The sequence below is a fragment of the Tursiops truncatus genome, chromosome 6 (genome assembly GCF_011762595.2).
Source record: "Tursiops truncatus isolate mTurTru1 chromosome 6, mTurTru1.mat.Y, whole genome shotgun sequence".
NCBI classification, from domain to species: Eukaryota; Metazoa; Chordata; class Mammalia; order Artiodactyla; family Delphinidae; genus Tursiops; species Tursiops truncatus.
In genome coordinates this window covers 3234383-3257355 of record NC_047039.1, presented here as the reverse complement: position 1 = coordinate 3257355, position 22973 = coordinate 3234383, and the positions used below count along the sequence as shown (strand labels likewise).

Genomic DNA, 22973 nt, shown 5'->3' with positions numbered 1-22973 from the left:
ACTCAGGAGTCACTGGGAGGAACAGGGGGACTGGGCCACACATCTCACTATCCAACAAGCTCCCTGGGCCTGTTTATGCAGCACAGAGTTCCAGGAGCAGCAGGGGGTGAGCCTCAATTCCCAGGCACTTTTCAACTCTCTGCTCGCATCATGTTTGCTACCAACCCATTGGACAAAGCAAGTCAGATGCCCAAGCAGAGTCAGCAGAGGAGGACATTTGCAAAGAGCTTGGATGCAGGGAGCAGGGAGCTCGTTGGGGCCATTACTGCAGTCGATCCACCATGATGAATTATTCAATAAACGAAGCTGGGGAAACTAAACCATCTGGAGGGAAAGTAGGCTAGATTTTCCTATATGACATCAAGATAAATTCCAGATATGTTAAAAATTAAATGTAAAAATTGCCATAATTTAATAACAATGTTAACAAATGGCAATGTGGAGAAAATATTTGCAACATCTATGGCAATGATTTAAGATCCATAATATACAAAGAGATCTTAGAAATAAATAAGAAAAATGTAAACACCTCCATTAAAGCAGTGGAGAAAAATATAGACAATTCATAGAAGAACTACAAATGGACATTACTCAAAAGAACATACACCCAACATTGGTAATAATCAAAGAAATACAAATGAAAACAAAACTGAGGTATCAATTTTTGCCATTTGGAAAAAATTTAATGGTTAATTAAATTGCTAAAGAGTGTGTGGGAATAGATATCCTTACATAATGTTAGTTAGAATAAAAATTGGCACAGAATTTCTAGAGGGTTGGTTAGCACTACATAGCAAACTTGTTAATTTGCATAGCATTTGATCCATAAATTCAATTTCTGGGAATTTATCCAAAGGATAAGGGCAAAAGAAGTAGATAAAATATATGTATATAAATTAATATTGATGACACCCTTTTTGAAAAAAGCCGAAAATTAGAAACAACCAACTTTTCTGTCAATAGGAATAAATCATGATGTGTACATGCAGTGGAATACTATGCAGAATTCAAATGCATAAAATAGATCTTTATTGCTACAGAAAGATGTCTGTGACAGATTATTGAAAAAATATATGTAAATTAAAGAAAATATGACCCCATTTATGTGTACGATTTTGTCATTTGCATAAAAAATTATAGAAGAATATCAGATGTCAGGGTTGGGTTTTTTTTTTTTTTCACTTTCTCCATTCTGCACACAATTTTTTTACAGTAATAAGCTGGCAACCAAATTTTCTTTTCTTTTGCAATGAAATTAGTAATATTCTGCTTTAAAAATATCACCTCAAAGGATTCTTAGACAAGAAATGTTTTTATGCTACAGCATTCTGGTGAGTTTAAACATTGTAGTTGGGACTTCCCTGGTGGCACAGTAGTTGGGAATCTGCCTGCCAATGCAGGGGACACGAGTTCAAGCCCTGGTCTGGGAAGATCCCACGTGCTACAGAGCAACTAAGCCCGTGCGCCACAACTACTGAGCCCGTGTGCCACAACTACTGAAGCCCGTGCACCTAGAGCCCGTGATCCACAACAAGAGAAGCCACTGCAATGAGAAGCTCGTGCACCGCAACGAAGAGTAGTTCCCGCTCACCGCAACTAGAGAAAGCCTGTGCACAGCAAGGAAGACCCAACGCAGGAATAAATAAATTTATTTTTAAAAAAAAACATTGTAGTTAAAAGTTTGTGAGCTCTGAAGATACAAAATACAATCATGGATTAATGCAACATGCTGCTGCTGGTAATACGGAAGAAGATGAATGTTTTGTTTGCAGGTCTCAAAGAAGAGACATCCTTAAAAGAAAGAAATGTAACGCCGTGTATGAGCTGAAGTCCCATTAGAGATCTTTGGCCCCTACAGTGGGAGTCATAAGAGGGCCTGAAATGAAACGGAAAAGGTTAAGATTAAGGGAGCGAGGAAGGGACCTCAGAAACCCGTCTTCCAGTGAATCTATGTTCTGTAAATCTCTGTGTCATCTTTGAGCCTCAGATGTCTCTCCATCTCTGTATAATTTAAGCCAATGAAGAGGTACACACGTGAGCTAAGCAAAAATCTATGGTCCTAACTAATTCCTCAGAGCCATTCTGCCCTTGCATTAACACCAGCGCTGACTTGAGCATTCGATTTGGTGGAACAACTCTCTCTCTCCAGGAACTCACAGGCCGGTGAGGGTTTTAGCAAGAACCACATTTCTCTAATTGCTCAGCCACAGACCCATGCTGACTGGATTGTTAATTCATCACTTTGGAGATAACTGTCACGAGGAAATAAAAACCTCATAAGTCAAGTTAACAAAGGGCCAAACACAAGGACATTTATTAAATATGAGAAGGATTTAGACATGAGGAGAGTGTGCTGCTTGGCAGACAGAATGAGCTGATCATGACCCAAATTGGCCGTTTCAGTTTTGAAAATGGGTTTGAATTCCTGCGCTCCTGTCTCACCATTTATCAAGTGAGGACGCCGCTCATCGAAGCACTACCCCCCTTTGCGGCTTTCACAGAGGAGATGTGTCATGCGAAAAGCACAGCCGTGGGAATCTGAGTCCGCATCCCAATATCCTCTTCTGAAACGCAGGCAGAGTATTATTCACTTGATAGGATGACGTGAGGACCTAGTGAGACAATGCATGGATGGAGTCTGGAATGTTATAAATACCTGGTCACTGTGTTCCTTTCCTTTCCTTTTCCTCTGTCCATTCTCACTGACTTGCTAGGTGTTCCAGGGTCTTCCCTAGCTGTTCTGTCCTCCCCATCCTGCAAAGCCCTGCACCAAGTGGCTTTTCCTTTTCAATGAACGTCTGCTCCACGTGAGTCACGTGCATGCGTGGAGGATGCATGCTCTTAACAAGTATGTGGTGAGCTCCTGCACTGCTGCAGGCGTGGCCTTCTCTCTTCGGCCGGATCAGCAGTTTCCCGTGCTCTGGGGCATTACCCTAAACTTCTCTGTCGCCCTACAGCACCTAGCATTCAGTAACGTCTAATAAGGAAGTATGAATGGGATTGCATTGCTTGACTGACTCAGATTTTATATAAGGTACCCAAAATGTTTGGGTAAATATTTGAAAAGTGATTCGGCACATCAGTGATGCCAGTGTCAATCACAAGCACCAGGGCTACATGGACGGTTTGTGAAAGAAGGAAGAAGCCAGTTTTCAATCTGGTCTCATGAAATGATACCCATTTCATGATCTTCCAACGCTCTCTTTTTTTTCCCAGTGTAATTAAATGTTTCTCAAAAAAAATCTCCTTTGTGTTTCTGAGGTTTGAAATCCAGTTCCTTGAGGTTTACACAAAAGCACCATATAGTAATTCTTCTTTCAGGTGAAGTGTTGGATAAATGTTTTTGTGTAATTGAAGAACCAGTATATCTGGTTTTGAACATATATTGTGAACTTTGATGCAAAATAATATATAAATGGTTGACTTAATGGTTGAATATATTTTATAAACTTTAACCTAAAAAGTAAATGTGAGTTTTAAAATCTATTGGTTGGCTAAAAAGTTTGGGTTTTTCCGTAACATCTTACAGAAAAACCCGAACAAAATTTTTGGCCAACCCAATATTTTCAGGTGTTATGATTTTGCAAATTTTGTTTATTAACCGAAAAGCTTTGTGTTTTCCACTAACCTGATGAAAAAGGCAAAAAAGCAATCCTGGCATTGTACTAACATTTAATAATCATTATATAACAGGTATATTTCATGGAGAAACAGGTCTTGTCCCTTGGCAATTTTTAAATTTACTCTTCAATCCCTAGATATTTAATTTCCAGTTTTCCATGTTCTGTTCACACATGAATGATTAAGAATGAACACCACCAAAGGCCACTTCAGAACATTTAATGGTGCCTAGCCCTTAGGTAGCAGGATACAGAGGGATGAGCTTCCAGCCAACCCAAATAAGTAATCGAGTGACTTTCTGTGAAGTGAGGGGAATGATTTCTGAAAGCAAGATCTGGGGAGATGGACACCAGCAAATCCCTGTTGGGGAACAAAGAGCTGAGACCAAGTTGGAGAGGAAGAATAACTAGGAAAAGTAGTGCAGTGATTCAAACCCAGGTGCCATTAGTCATTTCAGTTTTTTTTTTTTTTCGGTACGCGGGCCTTTCACTGTTGTGGCCTCTCCCGTTGCGGAGCACAGGCTCACGGGCCCAGCCGCTCCGCGGCATGTGGGATCTTCCCGGACCGGGGCACGAACCCGTGTCCCCTGCCTCGGCAGGTGGGCTCTCAACCACCGTGCCACCAGGGAAGCCCCCATTTCAGTATTTTTAAAGTTTATTTATTTTACTGAAGTATGGTTGATTTACAATGTTGTGTTAATTTCTGCTGTACAGCAAAATGACTCAGTTCTATATATTCCTTTTTGTATTCTTTTCCATTATGGCTTATCCCAGGATAGTGAATATAGTTCCCTGTGCTACCATTCTATATATACTAGTTTGCATCTGCTAACCCCAAACTCCCAGCCCACCCCTTCCCCCGCCCCCCTTCTCCTTGACAACCACAAGTCTGTTTTCTATGTTTGTGAGTCTGTTTCTGTTTCATAGGTAAGTTAATTTGTGTCATATTTTAGATTCCACATATAAGTGATATCACATGGTATTTGTCTTTGTCTTTCTGACTTACTTCACTCAGTATGATCATCTCTAGGTCCATCCGTGTTGCTGTAAATGGCATCATTACATTCTTTTTTACGGCTGAGTAGTATTCCATTGTATATATGGACCACATCTTCTTTATCCATTCCTCTGTCGATGAACACTTAGGTTGCATCCATGTCTTGGCTATTGTGAATTGTGCTGCTATGCATATAGGGGTGTGTGTATCATTGAATTATAGTTTTATCTGGATATATGCCCAGTAGTGGGATTGCTGGATCATAAGGCCACTCTATTTTTAGTTTTTTGAGGAACCTCCATACTGTTCTCCATAGTGGCTGCACCAGTTTACATTCTCACCAACAGTGTAGGAGGGTTCCCTTTTCTCTACACCCCCTCCAACATTTGTTAGTTGTAGACTTTTTAAGGATGGCCATTCTGACCGGTGTGAGGTAGTACCTCATTGCAGTTTGGGGTTTTTTAAAATAAATTTATTTATTTATTTATTTACTTATTTTTGACTGCGTTGGGTCTTCATCGCTGCACGCAGGCTTTCTCTAGTTGCGGTGAGCAGGGGCTACTCTTCGTTGCAGTGCGTGGGCTTCTCATTGTGGTGGCTTCTCTTGTTGCGGAGCACGGGCTCTAGGCATACAGGCTTCAGTAGTTGTGGCACATGGGCTCAGTAGTTGTGGCTCATGGGCTCTAGAGCGCAGGCTCAGTAGTTGTGGCACACAAGCTTAGTTGCTCTGCGGCATGTAGGATCTTCCCGGACCGGGGCTTGAACCTGTGTGCCCTGCATCGGCAGGCGATTCTTAACCACTGCGCCACCAGGCAAGTCCCCCTCATTGTAGTTTTAATTTGCCTTTCTCTAATGATTCGCAATGTTGAGCATCTTTTCCTGTGCCTGTTGGCCATCTGTATGTCTTCTTTGGAGAAATGTCTTCTTAGGTCTTCTGCCCATTTTTTGATTAGATTGTTTTTGTTGTTGTTCTTAAGTTTTATGAGCTGTGTGTTTATTTTGAAAATTAAGCGCTTGTCACTTGCATTATTTGCAAATATTTTCTCCCATTCTGTAGGTTGTCTTTTAATTTTGTTTATGGTTTCCTTTGCTGTGCAAAAGTTTGTAAGTTTGATTAAGTCTCATTTGTTTATTTTTGCTTTTATTTTTTTATTTTTGATATGTACAACACTGCTATATTTAAAATAGATAACCAACAAGGACCTACTGTGTAGCATGAGGAGCTCTGCTCAGTACTCTGTAATAACCTGAATGGGAAAAGAATTTGAAAAAGAAGATACATGTATATGTATAACTGAATCACTTTGCTGTATACCTGAAACTAACACAACATTGTTAATCACCTCTACTCCAATATAAAATAAAAATTAAAAAAATAATATGTACAGTCAAGCCCCATTAATATTAATACAAATATCTTAGCATACATTTGTATTCTTATTATATATAATATTTGAATGAATGCATGGAAATTTTTCAAAATATATTTGTTATTGACGTATAAGTGAGATATAACATTGTGCTAGTTTAAGGTATACAATTTGTTGATTTGATACTTTTATATGTTGCAACATGATTACCACCATAGCTTTAGCTAACACCTCTACCACGTCACATCACTTCTTTTTTGTGGTGAGAACATTTAAGGTCTACTCTCTTGGCAACTTTGAAAGTATATATGCAGTGTTGTTGACTATAATCACAAGACTGAGCATTAGATCTCCAGAACTTACTCATCTTTCAATTGCGAGTTTATAACCTTTGACCAACATCTCTCCAATTCCTCTACCCCCAGCTCCTGGTATCTACCATTCTACTCTGTTTCTACAAGTTCACCTTTTTTAGATTCTCACATATAAGTGAGATTATACAGTGTTTTTCTTTCTCTCTCTGACTTATTTCACTTAGCATAATACCCTCAAGGTCTGTCCATGTTGTTGCAAATGGCAGGATTTCCTTCTTTTTCGTGGCTGAATAATATTCCATCCCTATATATATATCACGGTATCATTGTCCATTCATCAATTGAGGGTCATTTGGGTTGCTTCCATGTCTTGGCTATTGTGGATAATGCTGCAATAAACATGGGAGCGCAGATATCTTTTTTTTCTTCTTCTTTGGTCGAGCTGTGCAGCTTGCAGGGTCTCAGTTCTCTGACTGTGTATGAAACCCAGGCCATGGCAGTGAAAGCCTGGAATTCTAACCACTAGGCCACCAGGGAACTCCCAGATACCTTTTTTTTTTAACAGCAGGTTCTTATTAGTTATCTATTTTATACATATTACTGTATATATGTCAATCCCAATCTCCCAATTCATCCCACCACCACCACCCCGCCATGTTTCCCCCTTGATGTCAATATTTTAGTCCTCCACTTTTCTGTTTCCTGCCTTGCAAACCAGTTCATCTGTACCATTTTTCTAGGTTCCACATATATGCGTTAACATACGATATTTGTTTTTCTCTTTCTGACTTGCTTCACTCTGTATGACAGTCTCTAGATCCGTCCATGTCTCTACAAATGACCTAATTTCATTCCTTTTTATGGCTGAGTAATATTCCGTTGTATATATGTACCACATTTTCTTCATCCATTCGTCCGTCAATGGGCATTTAGGTTGCTTCCATGTCCTGGCTATTGTAAATAGTGCTGCAATGAACATTGGCGTGAATGTGTCTTTTTGAATTATGATTTTCTCTGGGTATATGCCCAGTAGTGGGATTGCTGGATCATATGGTCATTCTATTTTTAGTTTTATAAGGAACGTCCATAGTGTTCTCCATAGTGGGTGTATCAATTTACATTCCCACCAACAGTGCGAGAAGGTTCCCTTTTCTCCACACCCTCTCCAGCATTTGTTGTTTGTAGATTTTCTGATGATGCCCATTCTAACTGGTGTGAGATGATACCTCATTGTAGTTTTGATTTGCATTTCTCTAATAATTAGTGATGTTGAGCATCCTTTCATGTGCCTCTTGACCATCTGTATGTCTTCTTTGGAGAAATGTCTATGTAGGTCTTCTGCCCATTTTGGGATTGGGTTGTTTGTTTGTTTTTTTAATATTGAGCTGCATGAGCTGTTTATATATTTTGAGATTAATTCTTTGTCCGTTGATTCGTTTGCAGATATTTTCTCCCCTTCTGAGGGTTGCCTTTTCATCTTGTTTGTAGTTTCCTTTGCTGTGCAAAAGATTTTAAGTTTCATTAGGTCCCATTTGTTTATTGTTGTTTTTATTTCCATTTCTCTAGGAGATGGATCAAAAAAGATCTTGCTGTGATTTATGTCAAAGAGTATTCTTCCTATGTTTTCCTCTAAGAGTTTTATAGTGTCCAGTCTTACATTTAGTTTTCTAATCTATTTTGAGTTTATTTTTGTGTATGGTTTTAGGGAGTGTTCTAATTTCATTCTTTTACATGTAGCTGTCCAGTTTTCCCAGCACCACTTATTGAAGAGGCTGTCTTTTATCTATTGTATATTCTTGCATCTGTTGTCATAGATTAGTTGACCATCGGTGCATGGGCTTATCCCTGGGCTTTCTATCCTGTTCCATTGAGCTATATTTCTGTTTTTGTGCCAGTACCATACTGTCTTGATTACTGTAGCTTTGTAGTATAGTCTGAAGCCAGGGAGTTGGATTCCTCCAGCTCCGTTTTTTTCTCTCAAGACCGCTTTGGCTATTCGGGGTCTATTGTGTCTCCATACAAATTTTAAGATTTTTTGTTCGAGTCCTGTATAAATGCCATTGGTAATTTTATAGGGATTGCATTGAATCTGTAGATTGCTTTGGATAGTATAGTCATTTTCACAATATTGATTCTTCCAATCCGAGGACATGGTATATCTCTCCATCTGTTTGTATCATCTTTAATTTCCTTCATCGGTGTCATATAGTTTTCTGCATACAGGTCTTTTGTCTCCCTAGGTAGTTTTATTCCTAGGTATTTTATTCTTTTTCTTGCAGTGGTAAATGGGAGTGTTTCTTTAATTTCTCTTCCAGATTTCTCATCATTATTGTATAGGAATACAAGAGATTTCTGTGCATTAATTTTATATCCTGCAACTTTACCAAATTCATTGATTAGCTCTAGTAGTTTTCTGGTGGCATCTTTAGGATTCTCTATGTATAGTATCATGTCATCTGCAAACAGTGACAGTTTTACTGCTTCTTTTCCAATTTGTATTCCTTTTATTTCTTTTTCTATTCTGATTGTTGTGGCTAGGACTTCCAAAACTATGTTGAAAAATAGTGGCGAGAGTGGACATCCTTGTATTGTTCCTGATCTTAGAGGAAATGCTTTCAGTTTTTCACCATCAAGAATGATGTTTGCTGTGGGTTTGTCGTATATGGCCTTCATTATGTTGAGGCAGGTTCCCTCTATGCCCCCTTTCTGGAGAGTTTTTATCATAAATGGGTGTTGAATTTTGTCAAAAGCTATTTCTGCGTCTATTGAGATGATCATATGGTTTTTATTCTTTAATTTGTTAATATGGTGTATCACATTGATTGATTTGCGTATATTGAAGAATCCTTGTGTCCCTGGGATAAATCCCACTTGATCATGGTATATGATCCTTTAAATGTGTTGTTGGATTCTGTTTGCTAGTATTTTCTTGAGAATTTTTGCATCTATATTCATCAGTGATACTGGTCTGTAGTTTTCTTTTTTTGTAGTATCTTTTTCTGGTTTTGGTATTAGGGTGATGGTAGCATCACAGAATGAGTTTGGGTGTGTTCCTTCCTCTGCAATTTTTTGGAAGAGTTTGAGAAGGATGGGTATTAGCTCTTCTCTAAATGTTTGATAGAATTCACCTGTGAAGCCATCTGTTCCTGGACTTTTGTTTGTTGGAATATTTTTAATCACTTTCATTACTTATGATTGGTCTGTTCATATTTTCTATTTCTTCCTGGTTCAGTCTTGGAAGGTTATAGCTTTCTAAGAATTTGTCCATTTCTTCCAGGTTGTTCATTTTATTGGCATAGAGTTGCTTGTAGTAGTCTCTTAGGATGCTTTGTATTTCTGTGGTGTCTGTTGTAACTTCTCCTTTTTCATTTCTAATTTTATTGATTTGAGTCTTCTCCCTCTTTTTCTTGATGAGTCTGGCTAATGGTTTATCAATTTTATTTATCTTCTCAAAGAACCAGCTTTTAGTTTTATTGATCTTTGCTATTGTTTTCTTTGTTTTTGTTTCATTTATTTCTGCTCTGATCTTTATGATTTCTTTCCTTTTACGAACTTTCGGTTTTGTTTGTTCTTCTTTCTCTCTTTCCTTTAGGTGTAAGGTTAGATTGTTTATTTGAGATGTTTCTTGTTTCTTGAGGTAGTTTGTATTGCTATAACCTTCCCTCTTAGAACTGTTTTTGCAGCATCCCGTAGGTTTTGGATCGTCGTGTTTTCATTGTCATTTGTCTCTAGGTATTTTTTGATTTCCTCTTTGATTTCTTCAGTGATCTCTTGGTTATTTAGTAACGTATTGTTTAGCTTCTGTGTGTTTGTGTTTTTTACATTTTTTCCCTGTAAATGATACCTAATCTCAGCGTCGTGGTCCGAAAAGATGCTTGATATGATTTCAATTTTCTTAAATTTACTGAGGCTTGATTTGTGACCGAAGATGTGATCTGTCCTGGAGAATGTTCCGTGCGCACTTGAGAAGAAAGTGTAATCTGCTGTTTTTGGATGGAATGTCCTATAAATATCAATTAAACCTATCTGGTCTGTTGTGTTATTTAAAGCTTGTGTTTCCTTTTTAATTTTCTGTCTGGATAATCTGTCTATTGGTGAAAGTGAGGTGTTAAAGTCCCTCACTATTATTGTGTTACTGTCAGTTTCCTCTTTTATAGCTGTTAACAATTGCTTTATGTATTAAGGTGCTCCTATGTTGGGTGCATATATGTTTATAATTGTTATATCTTCTTGGATTGATCCCTTGATCACTATTTAGTGTCCTTCCTTGTCACTTGTAGCATTCTTTATTTTAAAGTCTATTTTATCTGATATGAGTATTGCTACTCCAGCTTTCTTTGGATTTCCATTTCCATGGAATATCTTTTTCCATCCCCTAACTTTCAGTCTATATGTGTCCCTAGGTCTGAAGTGGGTCTTTTGTAGACAGCATATATATGGGTCTTGTTTTTGTATCCATTCAGCGAGCCTGTGTCTTTTGGTTGTAGCGTTTAATCCATTCACGTTTAAGGTAATTATCGATAAGTATGTTCCTATTACCATTTTATTATTGTTTTGGGTTTGTTTTTGTAGGTCCTTTTCTTCTCTTGTGTTTCCCACTTAGAGAAGTTCCTTTAGCATTTGTTTTAGAGCTGGTTTGGTGGTGCTGAATCCTCTTAGCTTTTGCTTGTCTGTAAAGCTTTTGATTTCTCCATCGAATCTGAATGAGATCCTTGCCGGGTAGAGTAATGTTGGCTGTAGGTTCTTCTTTTTCATCACTTTAAGTATGTCATGCCACTCCCTTCTGGCTTGTAGAGTTTCAGCTGAGAAATCAGCTCTTAACCTTATGGGAGTTCCCTTGTATATTATTTGTCATTTTTCACTCGCTGCTTTCAATAATTCTTCTTTGTCTTTAATTTTTGCCAATTTGATTACTGTGTGTCTCAGCATGTTTCTCCTTGGGTTTATCCTGCCTGGGACTCTGTGGCTTGGGTGGCTATTTCCTTTCCCATGTTAGGGACGTTTTCAACTATAATCTCTTCAAATATTTTCTCTGGTCCTTTCTCTCTCTCTTCTCCTTCTGGGACCCCTATAATGCGAATTTTGGTGTATTTAATGTTGTCCCAGAGGTCTCTTAGGCTGTCTTCATTTCTTTTCATTGTTTTTTCTTTATTCTGTTCCATAGCAGTGAATTCCACCATTCTGTCTTCCAGGTCACGTGTCCGTTCTTCTGCCCCAGTTATTCTGCTATTGATTCCTTCTAGTGTATTTTTCATTTTAGTTATTGTATTGTTCATCTCTATTTGTTTGTTCTTTAATTCTTCTAGATGTTTGTTAAACATTTCTGGCATCTTCTCAATCTTTGCCTCCATTCTTTTTCCGAGGTCCTGCCTCATCTTCACTGTCATTATTCTGAATTCCTTTTCTGGAAGGTTGCCTATCTCCGCTCATTTAGTTGTTTTTCTGGGATTTTATCTTGTTCCTTCATCTGGTACATAGCCCTCTGCCTTTTCATCTTGTCTGTCTTCCTGTGAATGTGGTTTTTGTTCCACAGGCTGTAGGACTGTAGTTCTTCTTGCCTCTGCTGTCTGCCCTCTGGTGGATGAGGCTATCTAGGAGGCTTGTGCAAGCTTCCTGGTGGGTGGGACTGGTGGTAGGTAGAGGTGGGTGTTGCTCTGGTGGGCAGAGCTCAGTAAAACTTTAATCCACTTGTCTGCTGATGGGTGGGGCTGGGTTCCCTCCCTGTTGGTTGTTTGGCCTGAGGCGACCCAACACTGGAGCCTACCTGGGCTCTTTGGTGGGGCTAATGGCAGACTCTGGGAGGGCTCTGGCCAAGGAGTACTTCCCAGAACTTCTGCTGCCAGTGTCCTTGTCCTCACAGTGAGACACAGCCACCACCACCCCCTCCCTCTGCAGGAGACCCTCCAACACTAGCAGGGATGTCTGGTTCAGTCTCCTTTGGGGTCACTGGTCCTTCCCCTGGGTCCTGATGTGCACACTACTTTGTGTGTGCCCTCCAAGAGTGGAGTCTCTGTTTCCCCCAGTCCTGTCAAAGTCCTGCAGTCAGATCCCACTAGACTTCAAAGTCTGTTTCTCTAGGAATTCCTCCTCCCGTTGCCGGGCCTCCAGGTTGGGAAGCCTGACATGGGGCTCAGAACCTTCACTCCAGTGGGTGGACTTCTGTGGTATAAGTGTTCTCCAGTCTGTGAGTCACCCAGGCAGCAGTTATGGGGTTTGATTCTATTGTGATTGTGCCCCTCCTCCCCTCTCAGTGTGGCTTCTCCTTTGTCTCTGGATGTGGGGTATCCTCCTTGGTGAGTGCCAGTGTCTTCCTGTCGATGACGGCTAAGCAGTTAGTTGTAATTCCAGTGCTCTTGCAAGAGGGAGTGAGAGCACGTCCTTCTACTCCGCCATCTTGAACCAGTCTCCTCAGTGTGATGCCAGTGTGGTGTGGTAGATTTAAAAGGGTTTAGCTGCAATCTATTTTTATTTTTTGATGGCCAATTCATTACCATCCTCAGGACAAATAAAATAAGGAGTTTTCCCTTAAGTTTGGGGAGTTTTTTGGATTTTGTTTGTGCTATGAGGAAAGGCCAAATATTGAATAATTGGTTGCAAACTAAAAATCTACTATGTAGGGCTTCCCTGGTGGTGCAGTGGTTGAGAGTCCGCCTGCCGATGCAGGCAACGCGGGTTCGTGCCCCGGTCCGGGAAGATCCCACATGCCGCGGAGCGGCTGGGCCCGTGAGCCATGGCCGCTGAGCCTGCGCGTCCGGAGCCTGTGCTCCGCAACGGGAGAGGCCACAACAGTGAGAGGCCAGCGTACTGCAGAAAAAAAAACAAAAAAATCTACTATGTAGACGTAGAGAATAAATGGCTCTATATCCCACAAAATCTTGAATCTGGGAGACACGCACACGTATGTGTGTGTGCATATATGTGTGTACAAAGAGCACAGAACGTGTGCTGTAAAAATCTGCAGTCTTGTACCATGGGCAGGTCTCGATTCCACAGTTAAAAAACTAATGTAAAAGTTTGTGATACAGCATTGTAAAGCAATTATACTCCAGTAAAGATGTTTATAAAAAAAGAAAAATTTGTGAGAATTCGAGCAGATCCAACAGAAACAAACCTCAAATTGCTCAATAAACCGAAAGCATTTGAGTTTCCCACATAAAAAAGAAACCTATCTAAAAATGGGCCAAACATTAAAAAAATCACAAACCTCACACAGAAGCAGTCTGCTGTAAGGAAGAGTCCGCATATGAGACCATGTGAAAACTGACACCTCCAGAAGCCAACCCCTTAGAGCAGCCAGAGAGGCTGTGCAATTAGTATGTCTAAAGTTCCTGAAGGACCGTAACAGTTAACGTTTATTTAATGCTTGATTTGTAAAAGTATAATTGCCGACATCAATGGAGAGCTTAAATGACTCAGATAGACTTACAGAAATTAACGAGAATTCAGCACAAAACAATGAAGTTATAAAAGGTATGAAAAAGTTTAATAGAGTATGGAACTTAAAAGATATATATATATACATGTACATGGAGAGAGAGAGAGAGAGCTCTTTTTAATTTTGAGTTTCAGAAGAAAAAGGTCTCCAAATTGAGGAAAGACATAAGTCCTCAGATATAAAGGGCTCTCTGAGTACAATGTAAGTAAATAAAAGACAAATGGAAGTGAAACTACAGCACATCATGGATCAAGAGAAAACCTTAAAAGTAACAAAACAAAGCAAAAAACCAGATCACCTGCAAAGGTGTGACAGTTGCCATCAGCAACATGCATGATATCTCCAAAGTCCTAATGCTCTGGACCCAGATAAGACATCATTCAAGCGTCAGAGTGCGTAATAAACCTTTTCAGAGAAACAAAGTCAAAGAACAACAGATCCTTACAGAAAGAATTGAAAGACAAAGAAAACCGAACCAAGAAGGAAGGAATGAGGGGAAGGGAAGTGAGTGAGGAAGGTGGTGAACATAAAGTAAATGAGGGTAAGGATTTTCTTTAAAAAAAAAAAATGGAAAGGACAGTTAAAAGGAGATGCACCTAAAATGCTGGGCACGAAAAATGTGAAAAACAGCACAGGGAAAGTAGAATTAAAACTTCATAAGTTTTCAAGAATGGTAGAGACATCACTTTGGACTTTGATATGTCAATTATGCATGTTAAAAATGTAAAGGATACCATAAAAAATAGAATGTACAAAATCAGAACTTAATAGGGAAAAGAAAGAATAAAGAGAAGTCAGGAAAGAAGCAGGAAGAAGCTGCCCAAAAGAAAAAGGAGTGGCAAAATGAAAACACAGTAGTAGCACAACTAAAACCAGATGCAGCAGTGTCGTATATGGACATGATGGATAAATGAAGCAGTCCGAAGTCAGAACTTTTTATATGGATTTTTTTAATCAGCTATATGCTAAAAGACACAAGTTAGAAACATATGAGCCCAGAATGGTCAAGGACAAACTGATGGAGAAAGATACACTAGGCTTCTCCACGAAATCAGCCAAGCTAAAGGCTGCAGGTACCGCTGGTGCTCAGGACAGACAGAGCACAAGGACAGGGGCAGGGACTGTCTTGGACACCCAGGCTGGGTCATCTGATCAAGGACGTGATGATCAAGTTCCCGGAGGAGATCCCTCTCGTTTCCTTCCTTGACTTCTTCTGGGCCCATTTCTTGAGGATGAGGCACTAAGGGTCGCACTCTTCCAGAGAAATGAAAGAGGTGACCAAAAACGACCTCTGAGTTACCCTGGGCTGCTGGGAACCAGATGGCACGTTGGTCAAGATTTGAACGCTCACAGGAAGTGGCAACTGCCGTTCCTGTGTCATCACCTGGGCCAGACATCCCTGACCTCTTGGAGGCAAGACTGCTGGGGAAGCAGCCCTCTCCCTCCTGGCAAGGGGGTTGGGCGCCGCGCCTCTGTGCCTGTGCCTCCCACCCCTCCCCCGGAGCGCAGGGTCCCCATCCCTCTGCTCAGCTGTTCAGTGGTATGCTGCCCACCTGGGTGCCTCGGCTGAAGCTGCCTGATGCCATCTCCAAAGCACTGCTCTCTCGCTCTGACTCAGTGTCCCCACTGGGAATCTCCTGATCCTTCAAGGTCCACATCTGATCTCACTGCAGAGCACTCAGGACTCTGCTGTGGCCACCACAGTGGTTTCATACCAGCAAAAACAAAGTGAATTAAACCTAAGGAGAAAAAACTAGCTATACCAAGCAAATGTTAAACAACATAGACTTTTAGACTAAAAAAAAAAATTAGTAGAAAAGAAGAGATTAATAACCTAATGATTAGAAAGGAAAAGTTCACCAGGAAGATGGAATCCTGGACCTGTGTACCTCTAAGACGTAGGTTCAAATTTTTCAAAGCAAAGATTGACAGGTTTACAAAGAGAAACTGACAAATCCATAGTCGCATAGAAATTTTATACAGCCCTCTCAGCAACAGATAACATAAGCGATCAGTAAAGTATCTGACAGATAAGAACCGCAAAACATTCCGCTAACAACTCCCAAATAATCCCCTGTGGAGAGCAGACTACGTTCTGCCTTACGAAGAGGTTTCCTGGGAGAAAACTAAAAAACCACGGGATTCCACAGGGACCAGCCAATGAGGCCAGTTTCCCTTGTGCCTGAGAAAAAGGCAGGACTAGAAACAACCTAGGGGCTTAGGAAACTACGGTGGAGGGAGAGCCCAGAGCCCAGGCTGATGCTGTGAAGAACAGCGACCACAGCACTTCCGAAGGGGGCTATCGAGAGGGTGGCCCAGACTTCAGGGAACGAAGCCTCCAGACCCTCAGTGGAGCACACAGCTCAGGGGAAGGCAGTGGGCCTCCAGCTGCCCGGTCATGTCTGCTATAAGTTTGATTAGAAAGGCTATACTGGGTGATCCGGACGGTCGGGCCAAGCTCTGCTTGGTCATCTGGGCAGAGCAACCTTTGCAGATCGGACTGAAGGTTCTTCCTGGGAACGAGAGACTTGTACCAGGTGGCGATTTGAGTTCTCAGCACACACTGGCCTCCCTCTTTCCTTTCACCCCCAGCCAAACCCCTCGAATGCCTCCCTTTATAACCAGGAAGTGGCTGATAGGCTGTAGAACGGGCTCTAAAGAGATGCTGAAATAATTAACTCAGCTGGGTTCACTCTGCAGTTAAGCATCCCCAGGCCGCAGGGAGGTACATACCGCAGGATTTCAGAGGGAAGGTAGGGAGGACTGCGGTTTGGAGGCCCTCCCCCTCTACACACGCACTGTGTGTCTCCAAAGTCGGGTTGCAGGAAATGAGGGCAGAGAGATTAAACAACTGGTTTGGCCAGGGAACTGCACAGTGGAGATGAGAACTCCAGGCTCCCCAAGCCACTGCCGCTGTGTCACGCTGCTGCCTTACTTCCTGTTTTTCCACTCAAGCTAATCATGGCATGAGATATTTGAAAACCAGTTACCGGGCTGAAGACTGCAGTATTCAGGTGGTGAAGGGCGTTATTTACAAAGAGCCAGGAGAACGCGGTCTATCCGTGAAACATCCATCCCCTGCATGTAAAAGAGATGCGAACTACAGCTATCGGGGTGAATATCCTACTTTGTGTTGCGTTTGGCTGACAGTTTGATCACAGCTAGACCTGTTTGGAGTGAGGGATGCTAAAGCTCTCTTTGTTTCTTGGTGTTAACTTTTCAACAAAACTCACCACTTAAAATAGCAAGAAATGAATCAATCCATCAGTCAACCAATCCAGAACCTATATGTTTTTGCCCCCGTCTTAAAATATGTATTTATTTATAATTTGAACAGCCTGCAGTGGAAATAAGGTGCTTTCTAAGAACTAAAGCATTTTATTCTTCTTGTAAATAGCTAAGCTAGAAACATTCGTTACAGCAAATGGCTTGTCCTGCCATGTACTCATTCGTCATGTGTTCTTTTGTGATGTTGGTTCATTTTTTTTTTATGCTCTACAGCAGGGATTGGTAAACTTTCTCTGTCAAGGGCCAGAGAGAACATACTTTCAGCTTTATGATCCAGGCTCTCCCTGTGCGATGACTCACCTCTGCCTCTATAACAAGAGGGCAGCCCTGGGAGGGAGGTAAGCAAGGGAGAGCAGCTGGACTTGGCCCCAGGCTGCAGGTGCTAGGTCCCTGCTGGGCAGCGAAAACCGTGCTGTGTGGCCAGCAGAGTTTGCGGGCGAAATGTCCAGCCTATACTTGGTGCAACTAAACATCCTTCATCTGTGCTCTTCATAACCTAACGTACTTGGATGCCTGTCTCACCAAGGAGAGGATAAGCCTGTTGGATGACGGGACAGTACCTCATGATCGGATATTCTCCCGAACTTCACACCAGAAAACATGTCCCAGAGGAAAGAGCGTGGGTTTGACTTTATCCCTTCCCCCATGCCCACCCCTTTGGTAACCACAAGTTTGTTTTCTTTGTCTGTGAGTCTGTTTCTGTTTTGTAAATAAGTTCACTTGTATCATTTTTTTTTACATTCCACGGATAAGTGATAACATATGATGTTGGCTTTCTCTGTCTGACTTACTTCACTCAGTATGATCATCTCTAGGTCAATCCATGTTGCTGCAAATGGCATTCTTTCATCCTTTTTTATGGCTGAGCAATATTCCATTGTATATATGTACCACATCTTCTTCATCCATTCCTCTGTCGATGGACATTTATGTTGATTTACATTCACGTTGTTGTATTGAATACAACAGATCTTTAGAATGTTTTCATCTGGCAAGACTAAAACCCTGCCACCATTAAACAATACCCCCTTACCCTCCTCCAGCACCATTCTTCCTGTCCTTATGAATTTGACTTACCTAGGTAAGTGGACTCATACAGTATTTGTTTTATTGTGGCTGGCTTATTTCAATTTGCATGATGTCCACAAGGTTCATCCTTTTTGCAGCATGTGACAAGGTTTCTTTCTTTTTTAAGGCCAGATAATATTCCTTTGTATGTAGAGACCACGTTTTGTTTATCCATTCTTCTATCCCATTCATCCATCCACGGACACTTAGGTTGCTTTCACCTTTTGGCCATTGTAAATGATGCTGCTATAAACACGGGTGTACAAATATCTCTTCAAGACTGTGCTTTCAATTCTTTTGGGTATATACTCAGAAGCAGAACTGCTGAATTATATGATCATTCTGGTTTTTTTTGTTGTTGTTGTTTTTTGGTGATCGGGATAGGTAAAGTAATTTTATTACAAATTTCAGGGTTTAAAAAGTAACCTGTTACATTTACTAGGATAATCTGAGATGACCTGTCTCAAGCACATGTGTCCCGTCAGTGACACTGACCTCAGGCATGAAGAGATGCCCTCCCCCGTGAGGCATGCGGTCAGTGGATGAGGCTACGCTGAGTCTCCACGGGCACATGCTGACCGTGATCATCATGGTTTGTCACTCTGGCATTTGGGCTGTGATGAGCTCAGTGTAAGCTTCGGTTATGGAATTCTGAAAGCCAAGCTAGAGAACCTCAAGGGCAGCCTCTCTTTCCTGCTTTTTACTTCAATGATGTTTAGGAGGCTTCGTGTACTGAATGAGAGATGATTCACTGGCCTGTAAGCCCACGTGTGGAAACCGTTATCACCTGGCAAGAGACCGCCGAGGAGCGGCCTGACTGGGAAGAAGGCTGAGGCCAGAACCTGCGAATCACCCTAGTCCAGGTCACGGACAGCGATGCCCAGCAAGAGAGACGCTGCCGGCTGGCGAGTCCCCGTCGGCTCAAGGGTGCCCACAGACAAAAGGGCTGCGAGCAACCTCGATAGGCCAGCTAAGCCACCCTCCAGCTTCCAAACGCGGAGACAAACTTGCCCCGCGGTCACGGGCAGGGGCCCCGGGTCTCTTCCGTCTTGTACGTTTAAAGACTAAAGGCAGCATCTTTACAAGGGGAACTGCGGGAAGCATTGGGAGAGCCCTCTCCACAGGGCCTCGGGGCACCCTGGGGCGAGGCGGCTGAGACCCGGCAGAGCACCTGGGCTGCGGGACTGAGGGTGGGAAGAACAGAGGAGCTGAGAGACCCCAGGCAGGAGCGCGCCAGCAGCCGAGGGGCCCACAGCCACGCCCTCCTGCCTGGGGTCTGCCCCCCAGGCCCCCCCACGGGGACCCTCTCGCTCTGAGACTGTGGCTCTCACGGGACGACGTTGTCCCCGGGGGACGTTTGGCAACACGGGGAGACACGTGGGGTGGGACTGTCACCACTGGGGAAGGCGCTACGGGGCTGGTGGGCGGAGGCTGTGCACCCTACAGGGCACAGGCGCCCAGGCCCGGGGCCTCCAATCAGACCACCGCGCGCAGCCTCCAGCTCAAGCCCTAACACGTGGGTCGGCCCCCTGCCCTGCGGACCCAAGTCCTCCTGACCCCGGAGTGTCCAAGGGATGTCCAGCCAGCTCCTGGTCGCTCCAGTCCGGTCGACACGACTAAAACCTTACGCCTTTTTGTCTTCTCTCTCCGAAAAATCTACTTCCTTCTCAGAGCCAGTGCCACCCCAACTGCCACCTCCAGGATGGCAACGGCAGCTGCCCCTCCGCCGAGCGGGAGGGACTTGCCCTCGGGCGGCGGGCCAGCTTTGTCGTGGCCACCGGACAGGGTCCCGCCCGCGGGCCACCTGCTCTCCGCCCGCCCGGCGGGGCTGCTGGGGGCTCCACCGGGGGCTCTGCTCCCGTTCGGCAGCTTCGGACGCGGCCTCTTCTGCCTCTTTTTCAGCAAGTTCCGTGGACAGAGATGTCGTGGGGCCGGCTGTCTGGCCGGCCGACCCCTCGGGGCCAGTCTTCCCGGCCGCCGCCTCCGCGCCCTCAGGAACCCCTGCTTCTCCACGTGCGCGAGGTCCAAGGTGGAGGATTTGCTCGCTCTTCTCTCCGGTCCCGTTGCTGTCCAAGCTCTCGATTTCTTCGGGTCCACTGCGACCTGCTGCCAGGACTCGGGATCCGGGGATGCCCACCGGTGGGCTCTAGGTGCGCCAGCTCTGGCTGCTGGACGGCGACACGGGGAAGCCCTCGGCCCGCCAGGGCGCCCTCGCGGGCGTCGGAGCCTCAGCGGGGCTGGCGAACGTGGAGCCGCCCCTGGGCTGGACGTGGATGTCGTTGCTGTCCCCCGTGGCGCCGCGGGGCACTGCTCGTCTTCCTCCGCGGACTCCAGGTTAAAGGAGATTAAAGGCAGTGCCCTAGCCACCCTGCTGCCTGATGCACTCGGCGGCGTGGTCCTCCGGGAGAGTTGCACCAAACTGCAGCGATGCGCTGCAAGGCTCCTGAGCTCACCTTGTCAACCCCGAGAGTATTGATCGTAGCAAAACCGGAGGCACCAACGTCTTATTCCGGCCGCTGGCGTGAACTGCGGTCTCCAGTGTACATTCCCGACGTGCCTGGTACGCCCCTGGCCTGTGTGCTCCCTGCAGCTCTGCTTGCCTGCAGCGGTCCCTTCACTTCCTTTCCTGAACTGTCTGCCGCGGCTGTGCGCCGCGGAGTCCTCACGGGGGTCTGTCTACCAGGCTGAAGAGCTTTAGCATCCGGCGGAGGGGCGTCTGCAAGGCCCCGCGCAGAGGCGCCCTCGGCTCCTGCGACACCTTCTGCCCAGGTGGGCCAAGCGGTCCTCTGCGGAACTGTCGGGGTTTGTGGGGCTGAACACGGGCTAAGAGTGCCGGGTGAAGCCTGTGCTGGCGAAGGCTTCAGAAATTTCTTCGTCCAGGGATTTTAGCTCTTCAATTTCAGTTTTACCTTTTAATAAAATGTCTTGATCCAGAGATTGTGAAGCCATATCTTGTCGAACCCGTTGGCGTGAGGAAAGATGTTGCTCCCGCAGCTCCTCCTGAGAGAGGACTCCCACGTAGCTGAGGACGACACACCTTGTTTCCTAGTGAGCCCTCAGAGGCACATGGGAGAGGACGCCATGAGGTCGGCTGGCAGAGCTCCGGAACGGTCTGCTTGCAGATGTGTAAAACCTGGCCCGGGCCCCTGCCCCCGAAGAGGTGAAAGGCGCAGCGGCGGCAGATGACTCTTTTTAATTTCTTTTTAAGGCGCCACCCTGCTGTTTTCCACAGCAGCTGCACCGCTTCGTACTCCTACCAGCAGCGTGCGGTGGTGCCTGTGTCGCCACATCCTCCCCAGCACTTGCTGTTTTCTGGGCGTTTGTTTTGTTTTTGTTTTTTGACAGCACCTTCCTAGTGGGTATGGGGTGGTATCCCACTGTGGTTTTGATTTGCATTTTCCTAATGAATAGTGATGTTGAGCATCTTTCCATGTTCTTGTTGGGAGTAGCACAGATCCTATTTAAGCTCGTTTGTTTGATTATAACCTTTTAACTATTTGGACATTCAGCACATGGGCCTCCAACTGAAATCTTGCCTTGAACCCTGCAAACGTTAGGGGCAGACCTGAGTCCAACCCATCCCAAAGCCTTTTACCACCTAGTTAGGTATGGATTGACCCTTTAAAATATTGAGGACAGCAGCATTAGACAGAGACCACTGATTCTATTAAAGAATTTTGTTTTAGCTGAAGAAGAGAAAACTAAGAAGGGTCTGCCTTATCCAGCACCTTGTGTAAGGCGTGCAGGTCCCACACCTCCAAGCGCAGTGCCTAAACCAGCAGGTCAGCATCCCCTAGGGAGTGGTAGACACACAGATGCTCTAGCCCCACTCCAGGTAGACTAACCGTGAGCTGTCCGAGCTTTGACGTTTGAGACGCACTGCTCTGTGTGTGTTCATGAGGGTACCAGGAAGACTAGAAACAAACAACTTGAGCAACACCATCAGTGACCTTACTGAGCACTCACTGTGCACCAAGAACTGCACGATGCTTTTCATGTATTATCATAACAGGTAAACACTTTACAGAAAACTGAGGCTTAGAAATGTTACTTGCCCCACGTCGTGGCTAGTAAGCAGTGGAGCCAGGATTTAAACCCAGGCAGTCTGAAAATAGAATCTGATGAACTTCACATACCATTTCATCTCGTAAAGGAACCAGAGGATTAAAGGGAACAGATAAATAATGACGGAATAAATAAATGAACCGTCATAAATGGAAATCTTAAGTTCAGGAGTTAATCGCTGCGGGCTGGCGTGGCTTTTTCCCCAGTTCTGAAGCTTCCTCCTAAGTGGAGAACAGAGGGGACCCCTGGTCTGTGGTGGAGCCCAGGCACTTCCGAGGCCCTGGACCTCCAGCGCCCACCCCCCTCCAGAGAGCTCGGGCTCAGCAGCGCCCCCTGCAGGAAGGTTCGGAGGCAGGTCAGGCTGCCTGGCCGGTCTGTCCCTGTGGGTTCGGGGTTCCGAAGCCCACTCTTCACAGACAGACCAGCTGATGTTTGGAGCTCCCGCCTGCCTTACTCTTCCTCACATTCCTCTGTCGTTTCAGGACTTGGTCTGAGAAGGGAGGGTGCATTTTTTCAGGCTCCCTCACACTTCAGCATGCACCATTTAAATCATTTGTTTATTTTAAATAATATTTTTTATTTGTTGGTATCTGCTTCTGCTCATTTTCAAAAAGGACTTCCCCAACAGAAAAAAGAATTTAAGTTTTGCAGCAAATATAGGTACATATAATATTTATGTTAATATTTATTTTTAATACATGTTTAAATAATATTGATCCTGTAATATTTTATTTTAAATAATAGTTCAAATAAGTCAATGTTTAATGTAACATAAATACTTACGTAATATAATCTAAAGAGTTTCACGAAATTTCA

The 22973-nt window shown here is 43.8% G+C and overlaps 1 long non-coding RNA gene and 1 pseudogene across 1 annotated transcript in view; one reads left to right on the top strand and one right to left on the bottom strand.

Annotated features, from left to right (window-relative positions):
* Positions 1 to 22973, top strand: part of LOC117312764 (uncharacterized) — an 89263-nt gene that overhangs the window by 15179 nt on the left and 51111 nt on the right. The gene's annotated exons all lie outside the window — the stretch shown is intronic.
* Positions 19670 to 21041, bottom strand: LOC141278915 (bcl-2-like protein 13; annotated as a pseudogene).